Below are 25009 nucleotides of genomic sequence, written 5' to 3' on the forward strand. Positions count from 1 at the left end.
GGAGCGGTGTTGTGAGGTCTCAGATGTGACGTAAAAAGTCAAAGTTTTTCCACAATACCTGACAACCATTGAATTTCTGAGCTTCCGTGGCTCAATGGTTAGCGCGTTCGGCTGTTAACTGAAAGGTTGGTGGTTCGAGTCCATCCGGGAGCGGTGTTGTGAGGTCTCAGATGTGACGTAAAAAGTCAAAGTTTTTCCACAATACGTGACAACATTTTAAATTCTAAGCTTCCATGGCGCAATGCTTAGTGCGTTCGGCTGTTAACCGAAAGGTCGGTGGTTCGAGCCCACCCGGGAGCGGTGTTGTGAGGCCTCAGATGTGACGTAAAAAGTCAAAGTTTTCCCACAATACCTGACGAACATTTATTTTTTGGGCTTCCGTGGCGCAATGGTTAGCGCATTCGGCTGTTAACCGAAAGGTTGGTGGTTCGAGCCCATCCCGGAGCGGTTTTGTGGAGTCTCATATGTGACGTAAAAAGTCAAAGTTTTTCCACAATACCTGACGGCCATTTAATTTCTGAGCTTCCGTGGCTCAATGGTTAGCGCGTTCGGCTGTTAACTGAAAGGTTGGTGGTTCGAGCCCATCCGGGAGCGGTGTTGTGAGGTCTCGGATGTGACGTAAAAAGTCAAAGTTTTTCCACAATACATGACGACGATATAATTTTTGGGCTTCCGTTGCGCAACGGTTATCGCGTTCATCTGTTAACCGAATGGTTTGTGGTTCGGGCCACCCGGGAGCGGTGTTGTGAGATCTCAGAAGGAACGTAAAAAGCCAAAGTTTTTCCACGATACCTGACAACATTTTAAATTCTAAGCTTCCATGGCGCAATGCTTAGTGCCTTCGGCTGTTAACCGAAAGGTCGGTGGTTCGAGCCCACCCGGGAGCGGTGTTGTGAGGCCTCAGATGTGACGTAAAAAGTCAAAGTTTTCCCACAATTCCTGACGAACATTTATTTTTTGGGCTTCCGTGGCGCAATGGTTAGCGCATTCGGCTGTTAACCGAAAGGTTGGTGGTTCGAGCCATCCCGGAGCGGTGTTGTGGAGTCTCATATGTGACGTAAAAAGTCAAAGTTTTCCCACAATACCTGACGGCCATTTAATTTTTGGGCTTCCGTGGCGCAATGGTTAGCGCGTTCGGCTGTTAACCGAAAGGTTGGTGGTTCGAGCCCATACGGGAGCGGTGTTGTGAGGTCTCAGATGTGACGTAAAAAGTCAAAGTTTTTCCACAATACCTGACAACATTTTAAATTCTAAGCTTCCATGGCGCAATGCTTAGTGCGTTCGGCTGTTAACCGAAAGGTCGGTGGTTCGAGCCCACCCGGGAGCGGTGTTGTGAGGCCTCAGATGTGACGTAAAAAGTCAAAGTTTTCCCACAATACCTGACGAACATTTATTTTTTGGGCTTCCGTGGCGCAATGGTTAGCGCATTCGGCTGTTAACCGAAAGGTTGGTGGTTCGAGCCCATCCGAGAGCGGTGTTGTGAGGTCTCAGATGTGACGTAAAAAGTCAAAGTTTTTCCACAATACCTGACAACCATTGAATTTCTGAGCTTCCGTGGCTCAATGGTTAGCGCGTTCGGCTGTTAACTGAAAGGTTGGTGGTTCGAGCCCATCCGAGAGCGGTGTTGTGAGGTCTCAGATGTGACGTAAAAAGTCAAAGTTTTTCCACAATACGTGACAACATTTTAAATTCTAAGCTTCCATGGCGCAATGCTTAGTGCGTTCGGCTGTTAACCGAAAGGTCGGTGGTTCGAGCCCACCCGGGAGCGGTGTTGTGAGGCCTCAGATGTGACGTAAAAAGTCAAAGTTTTCCCACAATACCTGACGAACATTTATTTTTTGGGCTTCCGTGGCGCAATGGTTAGCGCATTCGGCTGTTAACCGAAAGGTTGGTGGTTCGAGCCCATCCCGGAGCGGTTTTGTGGAGTCTCATATGTGACGTAAAAAGTCAAAGTTTTTCCACCATACCTGACGGACATTTAATTTTTGGGCTTCCGTGGCGCAATGGTTAGCGCGTTCGGCTGTTAACCGAAAGGTTGGTGGTTCGAGCCCATACGGGAGCGGTGTTGTGAGGTCTCAGATGTGACGTAAAAAGTCAAAGTTTTTCCACAATACCTGACAACCATTGAATTTCTGAGCTTCCGTGGCTCAATGGTTAGCGCGTTCGGCTGTTAACTGAAAGGTTGGTGGTGCGAGCCCATCCGGGAGCGGTGTTGTGAGGTCTCAGATGTGACGTAGAAAGTCAAAGTTTTTCCACAATACCTGACGACGATATAATTTTTGGGCTTCCGTTGCGCAACGGTTATCGCGTTCATCTGTTAACCGAATGGTTGGTGGTTCGGGCCACCCGGGAGCGGTGTTGTGAGATCTCAGAAGGAACGTAAAAAGCCAAAGTTTTTCCACAATACCTGACAACATTTTAAATTCTAAGCTTCCATGGCGCAATGCTTAGTGCGTTCGGCTGTTAACCGAAAGGTCGGTGGTTCGAGCCCACCCGGGAGCGGTGTTGTGAGGCCTCAGATGTGACGTAAAAAGTCAAAGTTTTCCCTCAATACCTGACGAACATTTATTTTTTGGGCTTCCGTGGCACAATGGTTAGCGCATTCGGCTGTTAACCGAAAGGTTGGTGGTTCGAGCCCATCTCGGAGCGGTTTTGTGGAGTCTCATATGTGACGTAAAAAGTCAAAGTTTTTCCACAATACCTGACGGCCATTTATTTTTTGGGCTTCCGTGGCGCAATGGTTAGCGCATTCGTCTGTTAACCGAAAGGTTGGTGGTTCGAGCCATCCCGGAGCGGTGTTGTGGAGTCTCATATGTGACGTAAAAAGTCAAAGTTTTTCCACAATACCTGACGGCCATTTAATTTTTGGGCTTCCGTGGCGCAATGGTTAGCGCGTTCGGCTGTTAACCGAAAGGTTGGTGGTTCGAGCCCATACGGGAGCGGTGTTGTGAGGTCTCAGATGTGACGTAAAAAGTCAAAGTTTTTCCACCATACCTGACGGCCATTTAATTTTTGGGCTTCCGTGGCGCAATGGTTAGCGCGTTCGGCTGTTAACCGAAAGGTTGGTGGTTCGAGCCCATACGGGAGCGGTGTTGTGAGGTCTCAGATGTGACGTAAAAAGTCAAAGTTTTTCCACAATACCTGACAACCATTGAATTTCTGAGCTTCCGTGGCACAATGGTTAGCGCGTTCGGCTGTTAACTGAAAGGTTGGTGGTTCGAGCCCATCCGAGAGCGGTGTTGTGAGGTCTCAGATGTGACGTAAAAAGTCAAAGTTTTTCCACAATACGTGACAACATTTTAAATTCTAAGCTTCCATGGCGCAATGCTTAGTGCGTTCGGCTGTTAACCGAAAGGTCGGTGGTTCGAGCCCACCCGGGAGCGGTGTTGTGAGGCCTCAGATGTGACGTAAAAAGTCAAAGTTTTCCCACAATACCTGACAACCATTGAATTTCTGAGCTTCCGTGGCTCAATGGTTAGCGCGTTCGGCTGTTAACTGAAAGGTTGGTGGTTCGAGTCCATCCGGGAGCGGTGTTGTGAGGTCTCAGATGTGACGTAAAAAGTCAAAGTTTTTCCACAATACGTGACAACATTTTAAATTCTAAGCTTCCATGGCGCAATGCTTAGTGCGTTCGGCTGTTAACCGAAAGGTCGGTGGTTCGAGCCCACCCGGGAGCGGTGTTGTGAGGCCTCAGATGTGACGTAAAAAGTCAAAGTTTTCCCACCATACCTGACGGCCATTTCATTTTTGGGCTTCCGTGGCGCAATGGTTAGCGCGTTCGGCTGTTAACCGAAAGGTTGGTGGTTCGAGCCCATACGGGAGCGGTGTTGTGAGGTCTCAGATGTGACGTAAAAAGTCAAAGTTTTTCCACAATACCTGACAACCATTGAATTTCTGAGCTTCCGTGGCTCAATGGTTAGCGCGTTCGGCTGTTAACTGAAAGGTTGGTGGTTCGAGCCCATCCGAGAGCGGTGTTGTGAGGTCTCAGATGTGACGTAAAAAGTCAAAGTTTTTCCACAATACGTGACAACATTTTAAATTCTAAGCTTCCATGGCGCAATGCTTAGTGCGTTCGGCTGTTAACCGAAAGGTCGGTGGTTCGAGCCCACCCGGGAGCGGTGTTGTGAGGCCTCAGATGTGACGTAAAAAGTCAAAGTTTTCCCACAATAACTGACAACCATTGAATTTCTGAGCTTCCGTGGCTCAGTGGTTAGCGCGTTCGGCTGTTAACTGAAAGGTTGGTGGTTCGAGTCCATCCGGGAGCGGTGTTGTGAGGTCTCAGATGTGACGTAAAAAGTCAAAGTTTTTCCACAATACGTGACAACATTTTAAATTCTAAGCTTCCATGGCGCAATGCTTAGTGCGTTCGGCTGTTAACCGAAAGGTCGGTGGTTCGAGCCCACCCGGGAGCGGTGTTGTGAGGCCTCAGATGTGACGTAAAAAGTCAAAGTTTTCCCACAATACCTGACGAACATTTATTTTTTGGGCTTCCGTGGCGCAATGGTTAGCGCATTCGGCTGTTAACCGAAAGGTTGGTGGTTCGAGCCCATCCGAGAGCGGTGTTGTGAGGTCTCAGATGTGACGTAAAAAGTCAAAGTTTTTCCACAATACCTGACAACCATTGAATTTCTGAGCTTCCGTGGCTCAATGGTTAGCGCGTTCGGATGTTAATTGAAAGGTTGGTGGTTCGAGCCCATCCGAGAGCGGTGTTGTGAGGTCTCAGATGTGACGTAAAAAGTCAAAGTTTTTCCACAATACGTGACAACATTTTAAATTCTAAGCTTCCATGGCGCAATGCTTAGTGCGTTCGGCTGTTAACCGAAAGGTCGGTGGTTCGAGCCCACCCGGGAGCGGTGTTGTGAGGCCTCAGATGTGACGTAAAAAGTCAAAGTTTTCCCACAATACCTGACGAACATTTATTTTTTGGGCTTCCGTGGCGCAATGGTTAGCGCATTCGGCTGTTAACCGAAAGGTTGGTGGTTCGAGCCCATCCCGGAGCGGTTTTGTGGAGTCTCATATGTGACGTAAAAAGTCAAAGTTTTTCCACCATACCTGACGGCCATTTAATTTTTGGGCTTCCGTGGCGCAATGGTTAGCGCGTTCGGCTGTTAACCGAAAGGTTGGTGGTTCGAGCCCATACGGGAGCGGTGTTGTGAGGTCTCAGATGTGACGTAAAAAGTCAAAGTTTTTCCACAATACCTGACAACCATTGAATTTCTGAGCTTCCGTGGCTCAATGGTTAGCGCGTTCGGCTGTTAACTGAAAGGTTGGTGGTTCGAGCCCATCCGAGAGCGGTGTTGTGAGGTCTCAGATGTGACGTAAAAAGTCAAAGTTTTTCCACAATACGTGACAACATTTTAAATTCTAAGCTTCCATGGCGCAATGCTTAGTGCGTTCGGCTGTTAACCGAAAGGTCGGTGGTTCGAGCCCACCCGGGAGCGGTGTTGTGAGGCCTCAGATGTGACGTAAAAAGTCAAAGTTTTCCCACAATACCTGACAACCATTGAATTTCTGAGCTTCCGTGGCTCAGTGGTTAGCGCGTTCGGCTGTTAACTGAAAGGTTGGTGGTTCGAGTCCATCCGGGAGCGGTGTTGTGAGGTCTCAGATGTGACGTAAAAAGTCAAAGTTTTTCCACAATACGTGACAACATTTTAAATTCTAAGCTTCCATGGCGCAATGCTTAGTGCGTTCGGCTGTTAACCGAAAGGTCGGTGGTTCGAGCCCACCCGGGAGCGGTGTTGTGAGGCCTCATATGTGACGTAAAAAGTCAAAGTTTTCCCACATACCTGACGAACATTTATTTTTTGGGCTTCCGTGGCGCAATGGTTAGCGCATTCGGCTGTTAACCGAAAGGTTGGTGGTTCGAGCCCATCCGAGAGCGGTGTTGTGAGGTCTCAGATGTGACGTAAAAAGTCAAAGTTTTTCCACAATACCTGACAACCATTGAATTTCTGAGCTTCCGTGGCTCAATGGTTAGCGCGTTCGGCTGTTAACTGAAAGGTTGGTGGTTCGAGCCCATCCGAGAGCGGTGTTGTGAGGTCTCAGATGTGACGTAAAAAGTCAAAGTTTTTCCACAATACGTGACAACATTTTAAATTCTAAGCTTCCATGGCGCAATGCTTAGTGCGTTCGGCTGTTAACCGAAAGGTCGGTGGTTCGAGCCCACCCGGGAGCGGTGTTGTGAGGCCTCAGATCTGACGTAAAAAGTCAAAGTTTTCCCACAATACCTGACGAACATTTATTTTTTGGGCTTCCGTGGCGCAATGGTTAGCGCATTCGACTGTTAACCGAAAGGTTGGTGGTTCGAGCCCATCCCGGAGCGGTTTTGTGGAGTCTCATATGTGACGTAAAAAGTCAAAGTTTTTCCACCATACCTGACGGCCATTTAATTTTTGGGCTTCCGTGGCGCGATGGTTAGCGCGTTCGGCTGTTAACCGAAAGGTTGGTGGTTCGAGCCCATACGGGAGCGGTGTTGTGAGGTCTCAGATGTGACGTAAAAAGTCAAAGTTTTTCCACAATACCTGACAACCATTGAATTTCTGAGCTTCCGTGGCTCAATGGTTAGCGCGTTCGGCTGTTAAATGAAAGGTTGGTGGTTCGAGCCCATCCGAGAGCGGTGTTGTGAGGTCTCAGATGTGACGTAAAAAGTCAAAGTTTTTCCACAATACGTGACAACATTTTAAATTCTAAGCTTCCATGGCGCAATGCTTAGTGCGTTCGGCTGTTAACCGAAAGGTCGGTGGTTCGAGCCCACCCGGGAGCGGTGTTGTGAGGCCTCAGATGTGACGTAAAAAGTCAAAGTTTTCCCACAATACCTGACGAACATTTATTTTTTGGGCTTCCGTGGCGCAATGGTTAGCGCATTCGGCTGTTAACCGAAAGGTTGGTGGTTCGAGCCCATCCCGGAGCGGTTTTGTGGAGTCTCATATGTGACGTAAAAAGTCAAAGTTTTTCCACCATACCTGACGGCCATTTAATTTTTGGGCTTCCGTGGCGCAATGGTTAGCGCGTTCGGCTGTTAACCGAAAGGTTGGTGGTTCGAGCCCATACGGGAGCGGTGTTGTGAGGTCTCAGATGTGACGTAAAAAGTCAAAGTTTTTCCACAATACCTGACAACCATTGAATTTCTGAGCTTCCGTGGCTCAATGGTTAGCGCGTTCGGCTGTTAACTGAAAGGTTGGTGGTTGAGCCCATCCGAGAGCGGTGTTGTGAGGTCTCAGATGTGACGTAAAAAGTCAAAGTTTTTCCACAATACGTGACAACATTTTAAATTCTAAGCTTCCATGGCGCAATGCTTAGTGCGTTCGGCTGTTAACCGAACGGTCGGTGGTTCGAGCCCACCCGGGAGCGGTGTTGTGAGGCCTCAGATGTGACGTAAAAAGTCAAAGTTTTCCCACAATACCTGACGAACATTTATTTTTTGGGCTTCCGTGGCGCAATGGTTAGCGCATTCGGCTGTTAACCGAAAGGTTGGTGGTTCGAGCCCATCCCGGAGCGGTTTTGTGGAGTCTCATATGTGACGTAAAAAGTCAAAGTTTTTCCACCATACCTGACGGCCATTTAATTTTTGGGCTTCCGTGGCGCAATGGTTAGCGCGTTCGGCTGTTAACCGAAAGGTTGGTGGTTCGAGCCCATACGGGAGCGGTGTTGTGTGGTCTCAGATGTGACGTAAAAAGTCAAAGTTTTTCCACAATACCTGACAACCATTGAATTTCTGAGCTTCCGTGGCTCAATGGTTAGCGCGTTCGGCTGTTAACTGAAAGGTTGGTGGTGCGAGCCCATCCGGGAGCGGTGTTGTGAGGTCTCATATGTGACGTAGAAAGTCAAAGTTTTTCCACAATACCTGACGACGATATAATTTTTGGGCTTCCGTTGCGCAACGGTTATCGCGTTCATCTGTTAACCGAATGGTTGGTGGTTCGGGCCACCCGGGAGCGGTGTTGTGAGATCTCAGAAGGAACGTAAAAAGCCAAAGTTTTTCCACAATACCTGACAACATTTTAAATTCTAAGCTTCCATGGCGCAATGCTTAGTGCGTTCGGCTGTTAACCGAAAGGTCGTTGGTTCGAGCCCACCCAGGAGCGGTGTTGTGAGGCCTCAGATGTGACGTAAAAAGTCAAAGTTTTCCCACAATTCCTGACGAACATTTAATTTTTGGGCTTCCGTGGCGCAATGGTTAGCGCGTTCGGCTGTTAACCGAAAGGTTGGTGGTTCGAGCCCATACGGGAGCGGTGTTGTGAGGTCTCAGATGTTACGTAAAAAGTCAGTTTTTCCACAATACCTGACAACCATTGAATTTCTGAGCTTCCGTGGCTCAATGGTTAGCGCGTTAGGCTGTTAACTGAATGGTTGGTGGTTCGAGCCCATCCGGGAGCGGTGTTGTGAGGTCTCAGATGTGACGTAAAGAGTCAAAGTTTTTCCACAATACCTGACGACGATATAATTTTTGGGCTTCCGTTGCGCAACGGTTATCGCGTTCATCTGTTAACCGAATGGTTGGTGGTTCGGGCCACCCGGGAGCGGTGTTGTGAGATCTCAGAAGGAACGTAAAAAGCCAAAGTTTTTCCACAATACCTGACAACATTTTAAATTCTAAGCTTCCATGGCGCAATGCTTAGTGCGTTGGGCTGTTAACCGAAAGGTCGGTGGTTCGAGCCCACCCGGGAGCGGTGTTGTCAGGCCTCAGATGTGACGTAAAAAGTCAAAGTTTTCCCACAATACCTGACGAACATTTATTTTTTGGGCTTCCGTGGCGCAATGGTTAGCGCATTCGGCTGTTAACCGAAAGGTTGGTGGTTCGAGCCCATCCCGGAGCGGTTTTGTGGAGTCTCATATGTGACGTAAAAAGTCAAAGTTTTTCCACAATACCTGACGGCCATTTAATTTTTGGGCTTCCGTGGCGCAATGGTTAGCGCGTTCGGCTGTTAACCGAAAGGTTGGTGGTTCGAGCCCATACGGGAGCGGTGTTGTGAGGTCTCAGATGTGACGTAAAAAGTCAAAGTTTTTCCACAATGCCTGACAACCATTGAATTTCTGAGCTTTCGTGGCTCAATGGTTAGCGCGTTCGGCTGTTAACTGAAAGGTTGGTGGTACGAGCTCATCCGGGAGCGGTGTTGTGAGGTCTCAGATGTGACGTAAAAAGTCAAAGTTTTTCCACAATACCTGACGACGATATAATTTTTGGGCTTCCGTTGTGCAACGGTTATCGCGTTCATCTGTTAACCGAATGCTTGGTGGTTCGGGCCACCCGGGAGCGGTGTTGTGAGATCTCAGAAGGAACGTAAAAAGCCAAAGTTTTTCCACAATACCTGACAACATTTTAAATTCTAAGCTTCCATGGCGCAATGCTTAGTGCGTTCGGCTGTTAACCGAAAGGTCGTTGGTTCGAGCCCACCCAGGAGCGGTGTTGTGAGGCCTCAGATGTGACGTAAAAAGTCAAAGTTTTCCCACAATTCCTGACGAACATTTAATTTTTGGGCTTCCGTGGCGCAATGGTTAGCGCGTTCGGCTGTTAACCGAAAGGTTGGTGGTTCGAGCCCATACGGGAGCGGTGTTGTGAGGTCTCAGATGTTACGTAAAAAGTCAGTTTTTCCACAATACCTGACAACCATTGAATTTCTGAGCTTCCGTGGCTCAATGGTTAGCGCGTTAGGCTGTTAACTGAATGGTTGGTGGTTCGAGCCCATCCGGGAGCGGTGTTGTGAGGTCTCAGATGTGACGTAAAGAGTCAAAGTTTTTCCACAATACCTGACGACGATATAATTTTTGGGCTTCCGTTGCGCAACGGTTATCGCGTTCATCTGTTAACCGAATGGTTGGTGGTTCGGGCCACCCGGGAGCGGTGTTGTGAGATCTCAGAAGGAACGTAAAAAGCCAAAGTTTTTCCACAATACCTGACAACATTTTAAATTCTAAGCTTCCATGGCGCAATGCTTAGTGCGTTGGGCTGTTAACCGAAAGGTCGGTGGTTCGAGCCCACCCGGGAGCGGTGTTGTCAGGCCTCAGATGTGACGTAAAAAGTCAAAGTTTTCCCACAATACCTGACGAACATTTATTTTTTGGGCTTCCGTGGCGCAATGGTTAGCGCATTCGGCTGTTAACCGAAAGGTTGGTGGTTCGAGCCCATCCCGGAGCGGTTTTGTGGAGTCTCATATGTGACGTAAAAAGTCAAAGTTTTTCCACAATACCTGACGGCCATTTAATTTTTGGGCTTCCGTGGCGCAATGGTTAGCGCGTTCGGCTGTTAACCGAAAGGTTGGTGGTTCGAGCCCATACGGGAGCGGTGTTGTGAGGTCTCAGATGTGACGTAAAAAGTCAAAGTTTTTCCACAATGCCTGACAACCATTGAATTTCTGAGCTTTCGTGGCTCAATGGTTAGCGCGTTCGGCTGTTAACTGAAAGGTTGGTGGTACGAGCTCATCCGGGAGCGGTGTTGTGAGGTCTCAGATGTGACGTAAAAAGTCAAAGTTTTTCCACAATACCTGACGACGATATAATTTTTGGGCTTCCGTTGTGCAACGGTTATCGCGTTCATCTGTTAACCGAATGCTTGGTGGTTCGGGCCACCCGGGAGCGGTGTTGTGAGATCTCAGAAGGAACGTAAAAAGCCAAAGTTTTTCCACAATACCTGACAACATTTTAAATTCTAAGCTTCCATGGCGCAATGCTTAGTGCGTTCGGCTGTTAACCGAAAGGTCGTTGGTTCGAGCCCACCCAGGAGCGGTGTTGTGAGGCCTCAGATGTGACGTAAAAAGTCAAAGTTTTCCCACAATTCCTGACGAACATTTATTTTTTGGGCTTCCGTGGCGCAATGGTTAGCGCATTCGGCTGTTAACCGAAAGGTTGGTGGTTCGAGCCATCCCGGAGCGGTGTTGTGGAGTCTCATATGTGACGTAAAAAGTCAAAGTTTTTCCACAATACCTGACGGCCACTTAATTTTTGGGCTTCCGTGGCGCAATGGTTAGCGCGTTCGGCTGTTAACCGAAAGGTTGGTGGTTCGAGCCCATACGGGAGCGGTGTTGTGAGGTCTCAGATGTGACGTAAAAAGTCAAAGTTTTTCCACAATACCTGACAACCATTGAATTTCTGAGCTTCCGTGGCTCAATGGTTAGCGCGTTCGGCTGTTAACTGAAAGGTTGGTGGTTCGAGCCCATCCGGGAGCGGTGTTGTGAGGTCTCAGATGTGACGTAAAAAGTCAAAGTTTTTCCACAATACGTGACAACATTTTAAATTCTAAGCTTCCATGGCGCAATGCTTAGTGCGTTCGGCTGTTAACCGAAAGGTCGGTGGTTCGAACCCACCCGGGAGCGGTGTTGTGAGGCCTCAGATGTGACGTAAAAAGTCAAAGTTTTCCCACAATACCTGACGAACATTTATTTTTTGGGCTTCCGTGGCGCAATGGTTAGCGCATTCGGCTGTTAACCGAAAGGTTGGTGGTTCGAGCCCATCCCGGAGCGGTTTTGTGGAGTCTCATATGTGACGTAAAAAGTCAAAGTTTTTCCACAATACCTGACGGCCATTTAATTTTTGGGCTTTCGTGGCGCAATGGTTAGCGCGTTCGGCTGTTAACCGAAAGGTTGGTGGTTCGAGCCCATACGGGAGCGGTGTTGTGAGGTCTCAGATGTGACGTAAAAAGTCAAAGTTTTTCCACAATGCCTGACAACCATTGAATTTCTGAGCTTTCGTGGCTCAATGGTTAGCGCGTTCGGCTGTTAACTGAAAGGTTGGTGGTACGAGCTCATCCGGGAGCGGTGTTGTGAGGTCTCAGATGTGACGTAAAAAGTCAAAGTTTTTCCACAATACCTGACGACGATATAATTTTTGGGCTTCCGTTGTGCAACGGTTATCGCGTTCATCTGTTAACCGAATGCTTGGTGGTTCGGGCCACCCGGGAGCGGTGTTGTGAGATCTCAGAAGGAACGTAAAAAGCCAAAGTTTTTCCACAATACCTGACAACATTTTAAATTCTAAGCTTCCATGGCGCAATGCTTAGTGCGTTCGGCTGTTAACCGAAAGGTCGTTGGTTCGAGCCCACCCAGGAGCGGTGTTGTGAGGCCTCAGATGTGACGTAAAAAGTCAAAGTTTTCCCACAATTCCTGACGAACATTTATTTTTTGGGCTTCCGTGGCGCAATGGTTAGCGCATTCGGCTGTTAACCGAAAGGTTGGTGGTTCGAGCCATCCCGGAGCGGTGTTGTGGAGTCTCATATGTGACGTAAAAAGTCAAAGTTTTTCCACAATACCTGACGGCCACTTAATTTTTGGGCTTCCGTGGCGCAATGGTTAGCGCGTTCGGCTGTTAACCGAAAGGTTGGTGGTTCGAGCCCATACGGGAGCGGTGTTGTGAGGTCTCAGATGTGACGTAAAAAGTCAAAGTTTTTTAAAAATACCTGACAACCATTGAATTTCTGAGCTTCCGTGGCTCAATGGTTAGCGCGTTCGGCTGTTAACTGAAAGGTTGGTGGTTCGAGCCCATCCGGGAGCGGTGTTGTGAGGTCTCAGATGTGACGTAAAAAGTCAAAGTTTTTCCACAATACGTGACAACATTTTAAATTCTAAGCTTCCATGGCGCAATGCTTAGTGCGTTCGGCTGTTAACCGAAAGGTCGGTGGTTCGAACCCACCCGGGAGCGGTGTTGTGAGGCCTCAGATGTGACGTAAAAAGTCAAAGTTTTCCCACAATACCTGACGAACATTTATTTTTTGGGCTTCCGTGGCGCAATGGTTAGCGCATTCGGCTGTTAACCGAAAGGTTGGTGGTTCGAGCCCATCCCGGAGCGGTTTTGTGGAGTCTCATATGTGACGTAAAAAGTCAAAGTTTTTCCATAATACCTGACGGCCATTTAATTTTTGGGCTTCCGTGGCGCAATGGTTAGCGCGTTCGGCTGTTAACCGAAAGGTTGGTGGTTCGAGCCCATACGGGAGCGGTGTTGTGAGGTCTCAGATGTGACGTAAAAAGTCAAAGTTTTTCCACAATACCTGACAACCATTGAATTTCTGAGCTTCCGTGGCTCAATGGTTAGCGCGTTCGGCTGTTAACTGAAAGGTTGGTGGTTCGAGCCCATCCGGGAGCCGTGTTGTGAGGTCTCAGATGTGACGTAAAAAGTCAAAGTTTTTCCACAATACCTGACGACGATATAATTTTTGGGCTTCCGTTGCGCAACGGTTATCGCGTTCATCTGTTAACCGAATGGTTGGTGGTTCGGGCCACCCGGGAGCGGTGTTGTGAGATCTCAGAAGGAACGTAAAAAGCCAAAGTTTTTCCACAATACCTGACAACATTTTAAATTCTAAGCTTCCATGGCGCAATGCTTAGTGCGTTCGGCTGTTAACCGAAAGGTCGGTAGTTCGAGCCCACCCGGGAGCGGTGTTGTGAGGCCTCAGATGTGACGTTAAAAGTCAAATTTTTCCCACAATTCCTGACGAACATTAATTTTTTGGGCTTCCGTGGCGCAATGGTTAGCGCATTCGGCTGTTAACCGAAAGGTTGGTGGTTCGAGCCCATCCCGGATCGGTTTTGTGGAGTCTCATATGTGACGTAAAAAGTCAAAGTTTTTCCACAATACCTGACGGCCATTTAATTTTTGGGCTTCCGTGGCGCAATGGTTAGCGCGTTCGGCTGTTAACCGAAAGGTTGGTGGTTCGAGCCCATACGGGAGCGGTGTTGTGAGGTCTCAGATGTGACGTAAAAGTCAAAGTTTTTCCACAATACCTGACAACCATTGAATTTCTGAGCTTCCGTGGCTCAATGGTTAGCGCGTTCGGCTGTTAACTGAAAGGTTGGTGGTTCGAGCCCATCCGGGAGCGGTGTTGTGAGGTCTCAGATGTGACGTAAAAAGTCAAAGTTTTTCCACAATACCTGACGACGATATAATTTTTGGGCTTCCGTTGCGCAACGGTTATCGCGTTCATCTGTTAACCGAATGGTTGGTGGTTCGGGCCACCCGGGAGCGGTGTTGTGAGATCTCAGAAGTAACGTAAAAAGCCAAAGTTTTTCCACAATACCTGACAACATTTTAAATTCTAAACTTCCATGGCGCAATGCTTAGTGCGTTCGGCTGTTAACCGAAAGGTCGGTGGTTCGAGCCCACCCGGGAGCGGTGTTGTGAGGCCTCAGATGTGACGTAAAAAGTCAAAGTTTTCCCACAATTCCTGACGAACATTTATTTTTTGGGCTTCCGTAGCGCAATGGTTAGCGCATTCGGCTGTTAACCGAAAGGTTGGTGGTTCGAGCCATCCCGGAGCGGTGTTGTGGAGTCTCATATGTGACGTAAAAAGTCAAAGTTTTTCCACAATACCTGACGGCCATTTAATTTTTGGGCTTCCGTGGCGCAATGGTTAGCGCGTTCGGCTGTTAACCGAAAGGTTGGTGGTTCGAGCCCATACGGGAGCGGTGTTGTGAGGTCTCAGATGTGACGTAAAAAGTCAAAGTTTTTCCACAATACCTGACAACCATTGAATTTCTGAGCTTCCGTGGCTCAATGGTTAGCGCGTTCGGCTGTTAACTGAAAGGTTGGTGGTTCGAGCCCATCCGGGAGCGGTGTTGTGAGGTCTCAGATGTGACGTAAAAAGTCAAAGTTTTTCCACAATACCTGACAACATTTTAAATTCTAAGCTTCCATGGCGCAATGCTTAGTGCGTTCGGCTGTTAACCGAAAGGTCGGTGGTTCGAGCCCACCCGGGAGCGGTGTTGTGAGGCCTCAGATGTGACGTAAAAAGTCAAATTTTTCCCACAATACCTGACGAACATTTAATTTTTGGGCTTCCGTGGCGCAATGGTTAGCGCGTTCGGCTGTTAACCGAAAGGTTGGTAGTACGAGCCCATCCGGGAGCGGTGTTGTGAGTTGTCAGATGTAACCCAAAATATAAATGTTATTCCACAATACCTGAAGACCACTTAATTTTTGGGCTTCCGTTGCGCAATGGTTTGCGCGTTCGGCTGTTAACAGAAAGGTTGGTGGTTCGAGCACACCCGGGAGCGGTGCTGTGAGGTCTCAGATGTTACGTAAAAAGTCAGTGTTTTTCCACAATACCTGACGAACATTTAATTTTTGGGCTTCCGTGGCGCAATGGTTAGCGCGTTCAGCTGTTAACCGAAAGGTTGGTGGTTCGACCCGACCCGGGAGAGGTGTTGTGGGGTCTCAGATCTACCGTGAAAAGTCATAACTTTTCCACAATACCTGACAACCATTTAATTTCTGAGCTTCCGTGGCGCAATGGTTAGCGCGTTCAGCTCTTAACCGAAAGGTTGGTGGTTCGAGCCCACCCGGGAGAGATGTTGTGGGGTCTCAGATGTAGCGTGAAAAGTCATAACTTTTCCACAATACCTGAAAAACATTTAATTTCAGAGTTTCCGTGGCTCAATGGTTAGCGCGTTCGTCTGTTAACCAATAGGTTGGTGGTTCGAGCCCACCCGGGAGAGGTGTTGTGGGGTCTCAGATGTAGCATGAAAAGTAATAACTTTTCCACAATACCTAACAACTATTTAATTTCTGAGCTTCCGTGGCTCAATGGTTGGCGCGTTCAGCTGTTAACCGAAAGGTTGGTGGTTCGAGCCCACCCGGGAGAGATGTTGTGGGGTCTCAGATGTAGCGTGAAAAGTCATAACTTTTCCACAATACCTGAAAAACATTTAATTTCTGAGCTTCCGTGGCGCAATGGTTAGCGCGTTCAGCTGTTAACCGAAAGGTTGGTGGTTCGAGCCCACCCGGGAGAGATGTTGTGGGGTCTCAGATGTGGCGTGAAAAGTCATAACTTTTCCACAATACCTGACAACTACTTAATTTCTGAGCTTCCGTGGCTCAATGGTTAGCGCGTTCGTCTGTTAACCAATAGGTTGGTGGTTCGAGCCCACCCGGGAGAGGTGTTGTGGGGTCTCAGATGTAGCGTGAAAAGTCATAACTTTTCCACAATACCTGAAAAACATTTAATTTCTGAGTTTCCGTTGCTCAATGGTTAGCGCGTTCGGCTGTTAACCAATAGGTTGGTGGTTCGAACCCACCCGGGAGCGGTGTTGTGAGGTCTCTGATGTGACGTAAAAAGTCAAAGTTTTTCCAAAATACCTGACGACCATATCATTTTTGGGCTTCCGTGTGGCAATGGTTAGCGCGCTCCGCTGTTATTCAAAAGGTTGGTGGTTCGAGCCCACCTGGGATAGGTGTTGTGTGGTCTCAGATCGACCGTGAAAAGTCATAACTTTTCCACAATACCTGACAACCATATAATTTCTGAGCTTCCGTGGCGCAATGGTTAGCGCGTTCAGCTGTTAACCGAAAGGTTGGTGGTTCGAGCCCACCCGGGAGAGATGTTGTGGGGTCTCAGGTGTGTCGTCAAAAGTCATAACTTTTCCACAATACCTGACAACTATTTAATTTCTGAGCTTCCGTGGCTCAATGGTTGGCGCGTTCGGCTGTTGGCCAATAGGTTGGTGGTTCGAGCCCACCCGGGAGAGGTGTTGTGGGGTCTCAGATGTAGCGTGAAAAGTCATAACTTTTCCACAATACCTGAAAAACATTTAATTTCTGAGTTTCCGTTGCTCAATGGTTAGCGCGTTCGGCTGTTAACCAATAGGTTGGTGGTTCGAACCCACCCGGGAGCGGTGTTGTGAGGTCTCTGATGTGACGTAAAAAGTCAAAGTTTTTCCAAAATACCTGACGACCATATCATTTTTGGGCTTCCGTGTGGCAATGGTTAGCGCGCTCCGCTGTTATTCAAAAGGTTGGTGGTTCGAGCCCACCTGGGATAGGTGTTGTGTGGTCTCAGATCGACCGTGAAAAGTCATAACTTTTCCACAATACCTGACAACCATATAATTTCTGAGCTTCCGTGGCGCAATGGTTAGCGCGTTCAGCTGTTAACCGAAAGGTTGGTGGTTCGAGCCCACCCGGGAGAGATGTTGTGGGGTCTCAGATGTAGCTTGAAAAGTCTTAACGTTTCCACAATACCTGAAAAACATATCATTTCTGAGTTTCCGTGGCTCAATGGTTAGCGCGTTTCGCTGTAAACCAACAGGTTGGTGGTTTGAGCAAACCCGGGAGCGGTTTTATGGGACCTCAAATGTAACGTAAAAAGCCAAAGTTTTTCCACAATACCTGACGACCATTTAATTTTTGGGCTTCCGTGGCTCAATGGTTAGCGCGTTCGGCTGTTAACCAATAGGTTCGTTGTTCGAGCACACCCAGGAGAGGTGTTGTGGGGTCTCAGATGTAGCGTAAAAAGTCAAAACTTTTCCACAATACGTGACAACCATTTAATTTCTGAGCTTCCGTGGCGCAATGGTTAGCGCGTTCAGCTGTTAACCGAAAGGTTGGTGGTTCGAGCATACCCGGGAGCGGTGTTGTGAGGTCTCTGATGTGACGTAAAAAGTCAGAGTTTTTCCACAATACCTGACGAACATTTAATTTTTGGGCTTCCGTGTGGCAATGGTTAGCGCGCTCAGCTGTTATTCAAAAGGTTGGTGGTTCGAGCCCACCTGGGAGCGGTGTTGTGAGGTATCAGATGTAACGTAAATGTCAGAGTTTTTCCACAATACCTGACGAACATATAGTTTTTGGGCTTCCGTGGCTCAATGGTTAGCGCGTTCAGCTGTTAACCGAAAGGTTGGTGGATCGAGCCCACCCGGGATAGGTGTTGTGGGGTCTCAGATCGACCGTGAAAAGTCATAACTTTTCCACAATACCTGACAACTATTTAGTTTCTGAGCTTCCGTGGCTCAATGGTTGGCGCGTTCGGCTGTTGGCCAATAGGTTGGTGGTTCGAGTCCACCCGGGAGAGGTGTTGTGGGGTCTCAGATGTAGCTTGAAAAGTCATAACTTTTCCACAATACCTGAAAAACATATCATTTTTGAGCTTACGTGGCTCAATGGTTAGCGCGTTCGGCTGTTGGCCAATAGGTTGGTGGTTCGAGTCCACCCGGGAGAGGTGTTGTGGGGTCTCAGATGTAGCTTGAAAAGTCATAACTTTTCCACAATACCTGAAAAACATATCATTTCTGAGCTTCCGTGGCTCAATGGTTAGCGCGTTCGGCTGTTAACCAATAGGTTGGTGGTTCGAACCCACCCGGGAGCGGTGTTTTGGGATCTCAAATGTAACATAAAAGCCTGTTGGTTTACAGCCGAACGCGCAAACCATTGAGCCACGGAAACTCAGAAATTAAATGTTTTTCAGGTATTGTGGAAAAGTTATGACTTTTCACGCTACATGTGAGACCCCACAACACCTCTCCCGGGTGGGCTCGAACCACCAACCTATTGGTTAACAGACGAACGCGCCTACCATTGAGCCACGGAAACTCAGAAATTAAATGTTTTTCAGGTATTGTGGAAAAGTTATGACTTTTCACGGTAGATCTGAGACCCCACAACACCTATCCCGGGTGGGCTCGAACCACCAACCTTTCGGTTAACAGCTGAACGCGCTAACCATTGCGCCACGGAATCCCAAAAATTGTATGTTCGTGAGGTATTGTGGAAAAACTCTGACTTTTTACGTTACGTCTGATGCCTCACAACACCGCTCCCAGGTGGGCTCGAACCACCAACCTTTTGAATAACAGCTGAGCGCGCTAACCATTGCCACACGGAAGCCCAAAAATGATATGGTCGTCAGGTATTGTGGAAAAACTTTGACTTTTTACGTCACATCAGAGACCTCACAACACCGCTCCCGGGTGGGCTCGAACCACCAATCTATTGCCTAACAGCCGAACGCGCTAACCATTGAACCACGGAAACTCAGAAATTAAATGTTTTTCAGGTATTGTGGAAAAGTTATGACTTTTCACGCTACATCTGAGACCCCACAACATCTCTCCCGGGTGGGCTCGAAACACCAACCTTTCGGTTAACAGCTGAACGCGCTAACCATTGCGCCACGGAAGCACAGAAATTAAATGGTTGTCACATATTGTGGAAAAGCTTTGACTTTTTACGCTACATCTGAGACCCCACAACACCTCTCCCGGGTGGGCTCGAACCACCAACCTATTGGTCAACAGCCGAACCCGCCAACCATTGAGCCACGGAAGCTCAGAAATTAAATAGTTGTTAGGTATTGTGGAAAAGTTATGACTTTTCACGCTACATCTGAGACCCCACAACACCTCTCCCAGATGGGCTCGAACCACCAACCTTTCGGTTAACAACTGAACGCGCTAACCATTGCGCCACGGAAACCCAAAAATTAAATGTTCGTCAGGTATTGTGGAAATACTCTGACTTTTTACGTTACATTTGAGACCTCACAACACCGCTCCCAGGTGTACTCGAACCACCAACCTTTTGAATAACAGCTGAACGCGCTAACCATTGCGCCACGGAAGCCCAAAAATTATATGTTCGTGAGGTATTGTGGAAAAACTCTGACTTTTTACGTTACATCTGATGCCTCACAACACCGCTCCCGGGTGGGCTCGAACCACCATTCTATTGCCTAACAGCCGAACGCGCTAACCATTGAACCACGGAAACTCAGAAATTAAATGTTTTTCAGGTATTGTGGAAAAGTTATGACTTTTCACGCTACATCTGAGACCCCACAGCATCTCTCCCGGGTGGGCTCGAAACACCAACCTTTCGGTTAACAGCTGAACGCGCTAACCATTGCGCCACGGAAGCTCAGAAATTAAATGGTTGTCACATATTGTGGAAAAGCTTTGACTTTTTACGCTACATCTGAGACCCCACAACACCTCTCGCGGGTGGGCTCGAACCACCAACCTATCGGTTAACAACTGAACGCGCTAACCATTGCGCCACGGAAGCCCAAAAATTAAATGTTCGTCAGGTATTGTGGAAAAACTCTGACTTTTTACGTCACATCAGAGACCTCCCAAGTACTGACTGCGCTCGACGCTGCTTAACTTCGGTGATCGGTTGAGAACCGGTGTTTTCAGCGTGATATGGCCGTTGCCGAGAGTGCTAGATAATAATTTGAATTTAATTAACCTTCATCTTTATAAAACAATAACAAAAAGAAGATATGTTTGGTTTTTTCATATCTGGTGGAATTAAAAAGAGGAAACAAAAAGGAAAAAGCCAACGGCACGCAGTGTTCCCAAGTACTGACTGCGCTCGACGCTGCTTAACTTCGGTGATCGGACGAGAACCGGTGTTTTCAGAGTGATATGGCCGTTGCCGAGAGTGCTAGTTAATAATTCGAATTTAAATTAAGTGAGACAAATTAACCATCATCTTTTTAAAACAATAACAAAAAGAAAATATGTTTGCTTTTTTCATATCTATTGGAATTTAAAAGACAAAAAAAGTGAAAAAGCTAACGGCACGCAGTGTTCCTAAGTGGTCTCTCTCCCAAGTAGTGACTGCGCTCGACGCTGCTTAACTTCGGTGATCGGACAAGAAACGGTGTATTCAGCGTGATACGGCCGTTGCCGAGAGTGCTAGTTAATAATTAGAATTTTTTAACCTTCATCTTTATAAAACAATAACAAAAAGAAGATATGTTTGCTTTTTTCATATCTGGTGGAATTTTAAAGAGGAAACAAAAAGGAAAAAGCCAACGGCACGCTGTGTTACCAAGTACTGACTGCGCTCGACGCTGCTTAACCATGGTGATCGGACGAGAAACGGTGTTTTCAGCGTGATATGGCCGTTGCCGAGAGTGCTAGTTAATAATTTGAATTTATATAACCTTCATCTTTATATAACAATAACAAAAAGAAGATATGTTTGCTTTTTTCATATCTGGTGGAATTTTAAAGAGGAAACAAAAAGGAAAAAGCCAACGGCACGCTGTGTTACCAAGTACTGACTGCGCTCGACGCTGCTTAACTATGGTGATCGGACGAGAAACGGTGTTTTCAGTGTGATATGGCTGTTGCCAAGAGTGCTAGTTAATAATTCGAATTTAAATTAAGTGAGACAAATTAACTTTCATCTTTTTAAAACTATAACAAAAAGAAAATATGTTTGCTTTTTTCATATCTATTGGAATTTAAAAGACAAAAAAAAGTGAAAAAGCTAACGGCACGCAGTGTTCCTAAGTGGTCTCCCTCCCAAGTACTGACTGCGCCCGACGCTGCTTAACTTCGGTGATCGGACAAGAAACGGTGTATTCAGCGTAATATGGCCGTTGCCGAGAGTGCTAGTTAATAATTAGAATTTTTTAACCTTCATCTTTATAAAACAATAACAAAAAGCAGATATGTTTGCTTTTTTCATATCTGGTGGAATTTTAAAGAGGAAACAAAAAGGAAAAAGCCAACGGCACGCTGTGTTACCAAGTACTGACTGCGCTCGACGCTGCTTAACCATGGTGATCGGACGAGAAACGGTGTTTTCAGCGTGATATGGCCGTTGCCGAGAGGGCTAGTTAATAATTCGAATTTAAATTAAGTGAGACAAATTAACCTTCATCTTTTTAAACATTAACAAAAAGAAAATATGTTTGCTTTTTTCATATCTATTGGAATTTAAAAGAGGAAAAAAAAGTGAAAATGCCAACGGCACGCAGTGTTCCTAAGTGGTCTCCCTCCCAAGTACTGACTGCGCCCGACGCTGCTTAACATCTGTGATCGGACGAGAACCGGTGTTTTCAGCGTGATATGGCCGTTGCCGAGAGTGCTAGATAATAATTTGAATTTAATTAACCTTCATCAATATAAAACAATAACAAAAAGAAGATATGTTTGGTTTTTTCATATCTGGTGGAATTAAAAAGAGGAAACAAAAAGGAAAAAGCCAACGGCACGCAGTGTTCCCAAGTACTGACTGCGCTCGACGCTGCTTAACTTCGGTGATCGGACGAGAACCGGTGTTTTCAGAGTGATATGGCCGTTGCCGAGAGTGCTAGTTAATAATTCGAATTTAAATTAAGTGAGACAAATTAACCATCATCTTTTTAAAACAATAACAAAAAGAAAATATGTTTGCTTTTTTCATATCTATTGGAATTTAAAAGACAAAAAAAGTGAAAAAGCTAACGGCACGCAGTGTTCCTAAGTGGTCTCTCTCCCAAGTAGTGACTGCGCTCGACGCTGCTTAACTTCGGTGATCGGACAAGAAACGGTGTATTCAGCGTGATACGGCCGTTGCCGAGAGTGCTAGTTAATAATTAGAATTTTTTAACCTTCATCTTTATAAAACAATAACAAAAAGAAGATATGTTTGCTTTTTTCATATCTGGTGGAATTTTAAAGAGGAAACAAAAAGGAAAAAGCCAACGGCACGCTGTGTTACCAAGTACTGACTGCGCTCGACGCTGCTTAACCATGGTGATCGGACGAGAAACGGTGTTTTCAGCGTGATATGGCCGTTGCCGAGAGTGCTAGTTAATAATTTGAATTTATATAACCTTCATCTTTATATAACAATAACAAAAAGAAGATATGTTTGCTTTTTTCATATCTGGTGGAATTTTAAAGAGGAAACAAAAAGGAAAAAGCCAACGGCACGCTGTGTTACCAAGTACTGACTGCGCTCGACGCTGCTTAACTATGGTGATCGGACGAGAAACGGTGTTTTCAGTGTGATATGGCTGTTGCCAAGAGTGCTAGTTAATAATTCGAATTTAAATTAAGTGAGACAAATTAACTTTCATCTTTTTAAAACTATAACAAAAAGAAAATATGTTTGCTTTTTTCATATCTATTGGAATTTAAAAGACAAAAAAAAGTGAAAAAGCTAACGGCACGCAGTGTTCCTAAGTGGTCTCCCTCACAAGTACTGACTGCGCCCGACGCTGCTTAACTTCGGTGATCGGACAAGAAACGGTGTATTCAGCGTGATATGGCCTTTGCCGAGAGTGGTAGTTAATAATTTGAATTTCTTAATCTTCATCTTTATAAAACAATAACAAAAAGAAGATATGTTTGCTTTTTTCATATCTGGTGGAATTTTAAAGAGGAAACAAAAAGGAAAAAGCCAACGGCACGCTGTGTTTCCAAGTACTGACTGCGCTCGACGCTGTTTAACTATGGTGATCGGACGAGAAACGGTGTTTTCAGCGTGATATGGCCGTTGCCGAGAGTGCTAGTTAATAATTTGAATTTATTTAACCTTCATCTTTATAAAACAATAACAAAAAGAAGATATGTTTGCTTTTTTCATATCTGGTGGAATTTTAAAGAGGAAACAAAAAGGAAAAAGCCAACGGCACGCTGTGTTACCAAGTACTGACTGCGCTCGACGCTGCTTAACTATGGTGATCGGACGAGAAACGGTGTTTTCAGTGTGATATGGCCGTTGCCGAGAGTGCTAGTTAATAATTCGAATTTAAATTAAGTGAGACAAATTAACCATCATTTTTTTAAAACAATAACAAAAAGAAAATATGTTTGCTTTTTTCATATCTATTGGAATTTAAAAGACAAAAAAAAGTGAAAAAGCTAACGGCACGCAGTGTTCCTAAGTGGTCTCCCTCCCAAGTACTGACTGCGCCCGACGCTGCTTCACTTCGGTGATCGGACGAGAAACGGTGTATTCAGCGTGATATGGCCGTTGCCGAGAGTGCTAGTTAATAATTTGAATTTAATTAACTTTCATCTTTATAAAACAATAACAAAAAAGAAGATGTTTGCTTTTTTCATATCTATTAAAATTTAAAAGAGGAAAAAAAAGTGAAAAAGCCAACGGCACGCAGTGTTCCTAAGTGGTCTCCATCCCAAGTACTGACTGCGCTCGACGCTGCTTAACTTCGGTTATCGGACGAGAACCGCTGTATTCAGCGTGATATGGTCGTTGCCTAGAGTGCTAGTTAATGATTCGAATTTAAATTAAGTGAGACAATATATCCTTCATCATTTTAAAACAATAACAAAATGATAACATGTTTGCTTTTTTCATATCTATTAAAATTTAAAAGAGGAAAAAAAAGTGAAAAAGCCAACGGCACGCAGTGTTCCTAAGTGGTCTCCCTCCCAAGTAGTGACTGCGCTCGACGCTGCTTAACTTCAGTTATCGGACGAGAACCGGTGTATTCAGCGTGATATGGCCGTTGCCGAGAGTGCTAGGTAATAATTCGAATTTAAATTAAGTGAGACAAATTAACCATCATCTTTTTAAAACAATAACAAAAAGAAAATAAGTTTGCTTTTTTCAAATCTATTGGAATTTAAAAGAGGAAAAAAAAAGTGAAAAAGCCAACGGCACGCAGTGTACCTAAGTGGTCTCCCTCCCAAGTAGTGACTGCGCTCGACGCTGCTTAACTTCGGTTTTCGGACGAAAACCGGTGTATTCAGCGTGATATGGCCGTTGCCGAGAGTGCTAGTTAATAATTTGAATTTAATTAACTTTCATCATCATAAAACAATAACAAAAAGAAGATATGTGTGCTTTTTTCAAATCGGGTGGAATTTAAAAGAGGAAACAAAAGTGAAAAACCAACGGCACGCAGTATTCCCAAGTACTGACTGCGCTCGACGCTGCTAACGTCGGCGATCGGACGAGAACCGGTGTTCTCAGCGTGATATGGCCGTTGCCGAGAGTGCTAGTTAAAAATTCGAATTTAAATTAAGTGAGACAAATTAACCTTCATCTTTATAAAACAATAACAAAAAGAAGATATGTTTGCTTTTTTCATATCGGGTGGAATTTAAAAGAGGAAACAAAAGTGAAAAAGCCAACGGCACGCAGTATTCCCAAGTACTGACTGCGCTCGACGCTGCTAACGTCGGCGATCGGACGAGAACCGGTGTTCTCAGCGTGATATGGCCGTTGCCGAGAGTGCTAGATAATAATTCGAATTTAAATTAAGTGAGACAAATTAACCTTCATCTTTTTAAAACAATAACAAAAAGAAAATATGTTTGCTTTTTTCATATCTATTGGAATTTAAAAGAGGAAAAAAAAAGTGAAAAAGCTAACGGCACGCAGTGTTCCTAAGTGGTCGCCCTCCCAAGTACTGACTGCGCTCGACGCTGCTTAGCTTCGGTGATCGGACGAGAACCGGTGTTTTCAGCGTGATATGGCCGTTGCCGAGAGTGCTTGTTAATAATTCGAATTTAAATTAAGTGAGACAAATTAACCTTCATCATTTTAAAACAATAACAAAAAAAAC

The 25009-nt window shown here is 46.1% G+C and overlaps 1 non-coding gene and 12 pseudogenes across 1 annotated transcript; 1 reads left to right on the plus strand and 12 right to left on the minus strand.

Annotated features, from left to right (window-relative positions):
* Positions 1 to 15199: 15199 nt before the first annotated feature.
* On the plus strand, positions 15200 to 15272 carry TRNAK-CUU (transfer RNA lysine (anticodon CUU)). The gene has a single exon. It is a non-coding gene; the product is annotated as a tRNA-Lys (tRNA).
* Positions 15273 to 20029: 4757 nt separating this feature from the next.
* LOC149698611 (5S ribosomal RNA) lies at positions 20030 to 20132 on the minus strand (annotated as a pseudogene).
* A 135-nt stretch (positions 20133 to 20267) lies between these two features.
* On the minus strand, positions 20268 to 20386 carry LOC149698612 (5S ribosomal RNA; annotated as a pseudogene).
* Positions 20387 to 20971: 585 nt separating this feature from the next.
* Positions 20972 to 21090, minus strand: LOC149698613 (5S ribosomal RNA; annotated as a pseudogene).
* A 360-nt stretch (positions 21091 to 21450) lies between these two features.
* LOC149698614 (5S ribosomal RNA) lies at positions 21451 to 21569 on the minus strand (annotated as a pseudogene).
* A 122-nt stretch (positions 21570 to 21691) lies between these two features.
* Positions 21692 to 21794, minus strand: LOC149698615 (5S ribosomal RNA; annotated as a pseudogene).
* A 135-nt stretch (positions 21795 to 21929) lies between these two features.
* Positions 21930 to 22048, minus strand: LOC149698616 (5S ribosomal RNA; annotated as a pseudogene).
* Positions 22049 to 22633: 585 nt separating this feature from the next.
* Positions 22634 to 22752, minus strand: LOC149698617 (5S ribosomal RNA; annotated as a pseudogene).
* A 585-nt stretch (positions 22753 to 23337) lies between these two features.
* LOC149698618 (5S ribosomal RNA) lies at positions 23338 to 23456 on the minus strand (annotated as a pseudogene).
* Positions 23457 to 23577: 121 nt separating this feature from the next.
* On the minus strand, positions 23578 to 23696 carry LOC149698619 (5S ribosomal RNA; annotated as a pseudogene).
* A 137-nt stretch (positions 23697 to 23833) lies between these two features.
* LOC149698620 (5S ribosomal RNA) lies at positions 23834 to 23952 on the minus strand (annotated as a pseudogene).
* A 138-nt stretch (positions 23953 to 24090) lies between these two features.
* Positions 24091 to 24209, minus strand: LOC149698621 (5S ribosomal RNA; annotated as a pseudogene).
* Positions 24210 to 24809: 600 nt separating this feature from the next.
* LOC149698622 (5S ribosomal RNA) lies at positions 24810 to 24928 on the minus strand (annotated as a pseudogene).
* Between the last annotated feature and the right edge of the window lie 81 nt (positions 24929 to 25009).

Source organism: Phalangium opilio, unplaced genomic scaffold (assembly GCF_054372755.1).
Source record: "Phalangium opilio isolate 3A_F unplaced genomic scaffold, DU_Popi_V2 ptg000019l_1, whole genome shotgun sequence".
Taxonomy (NCBI): domain Eukaryota; kingdom Metazoa; phylum Arthropoda; class Arachnida; order Opiliones; family Phalangiidae; genus Phalangium; species Phalangium opilio.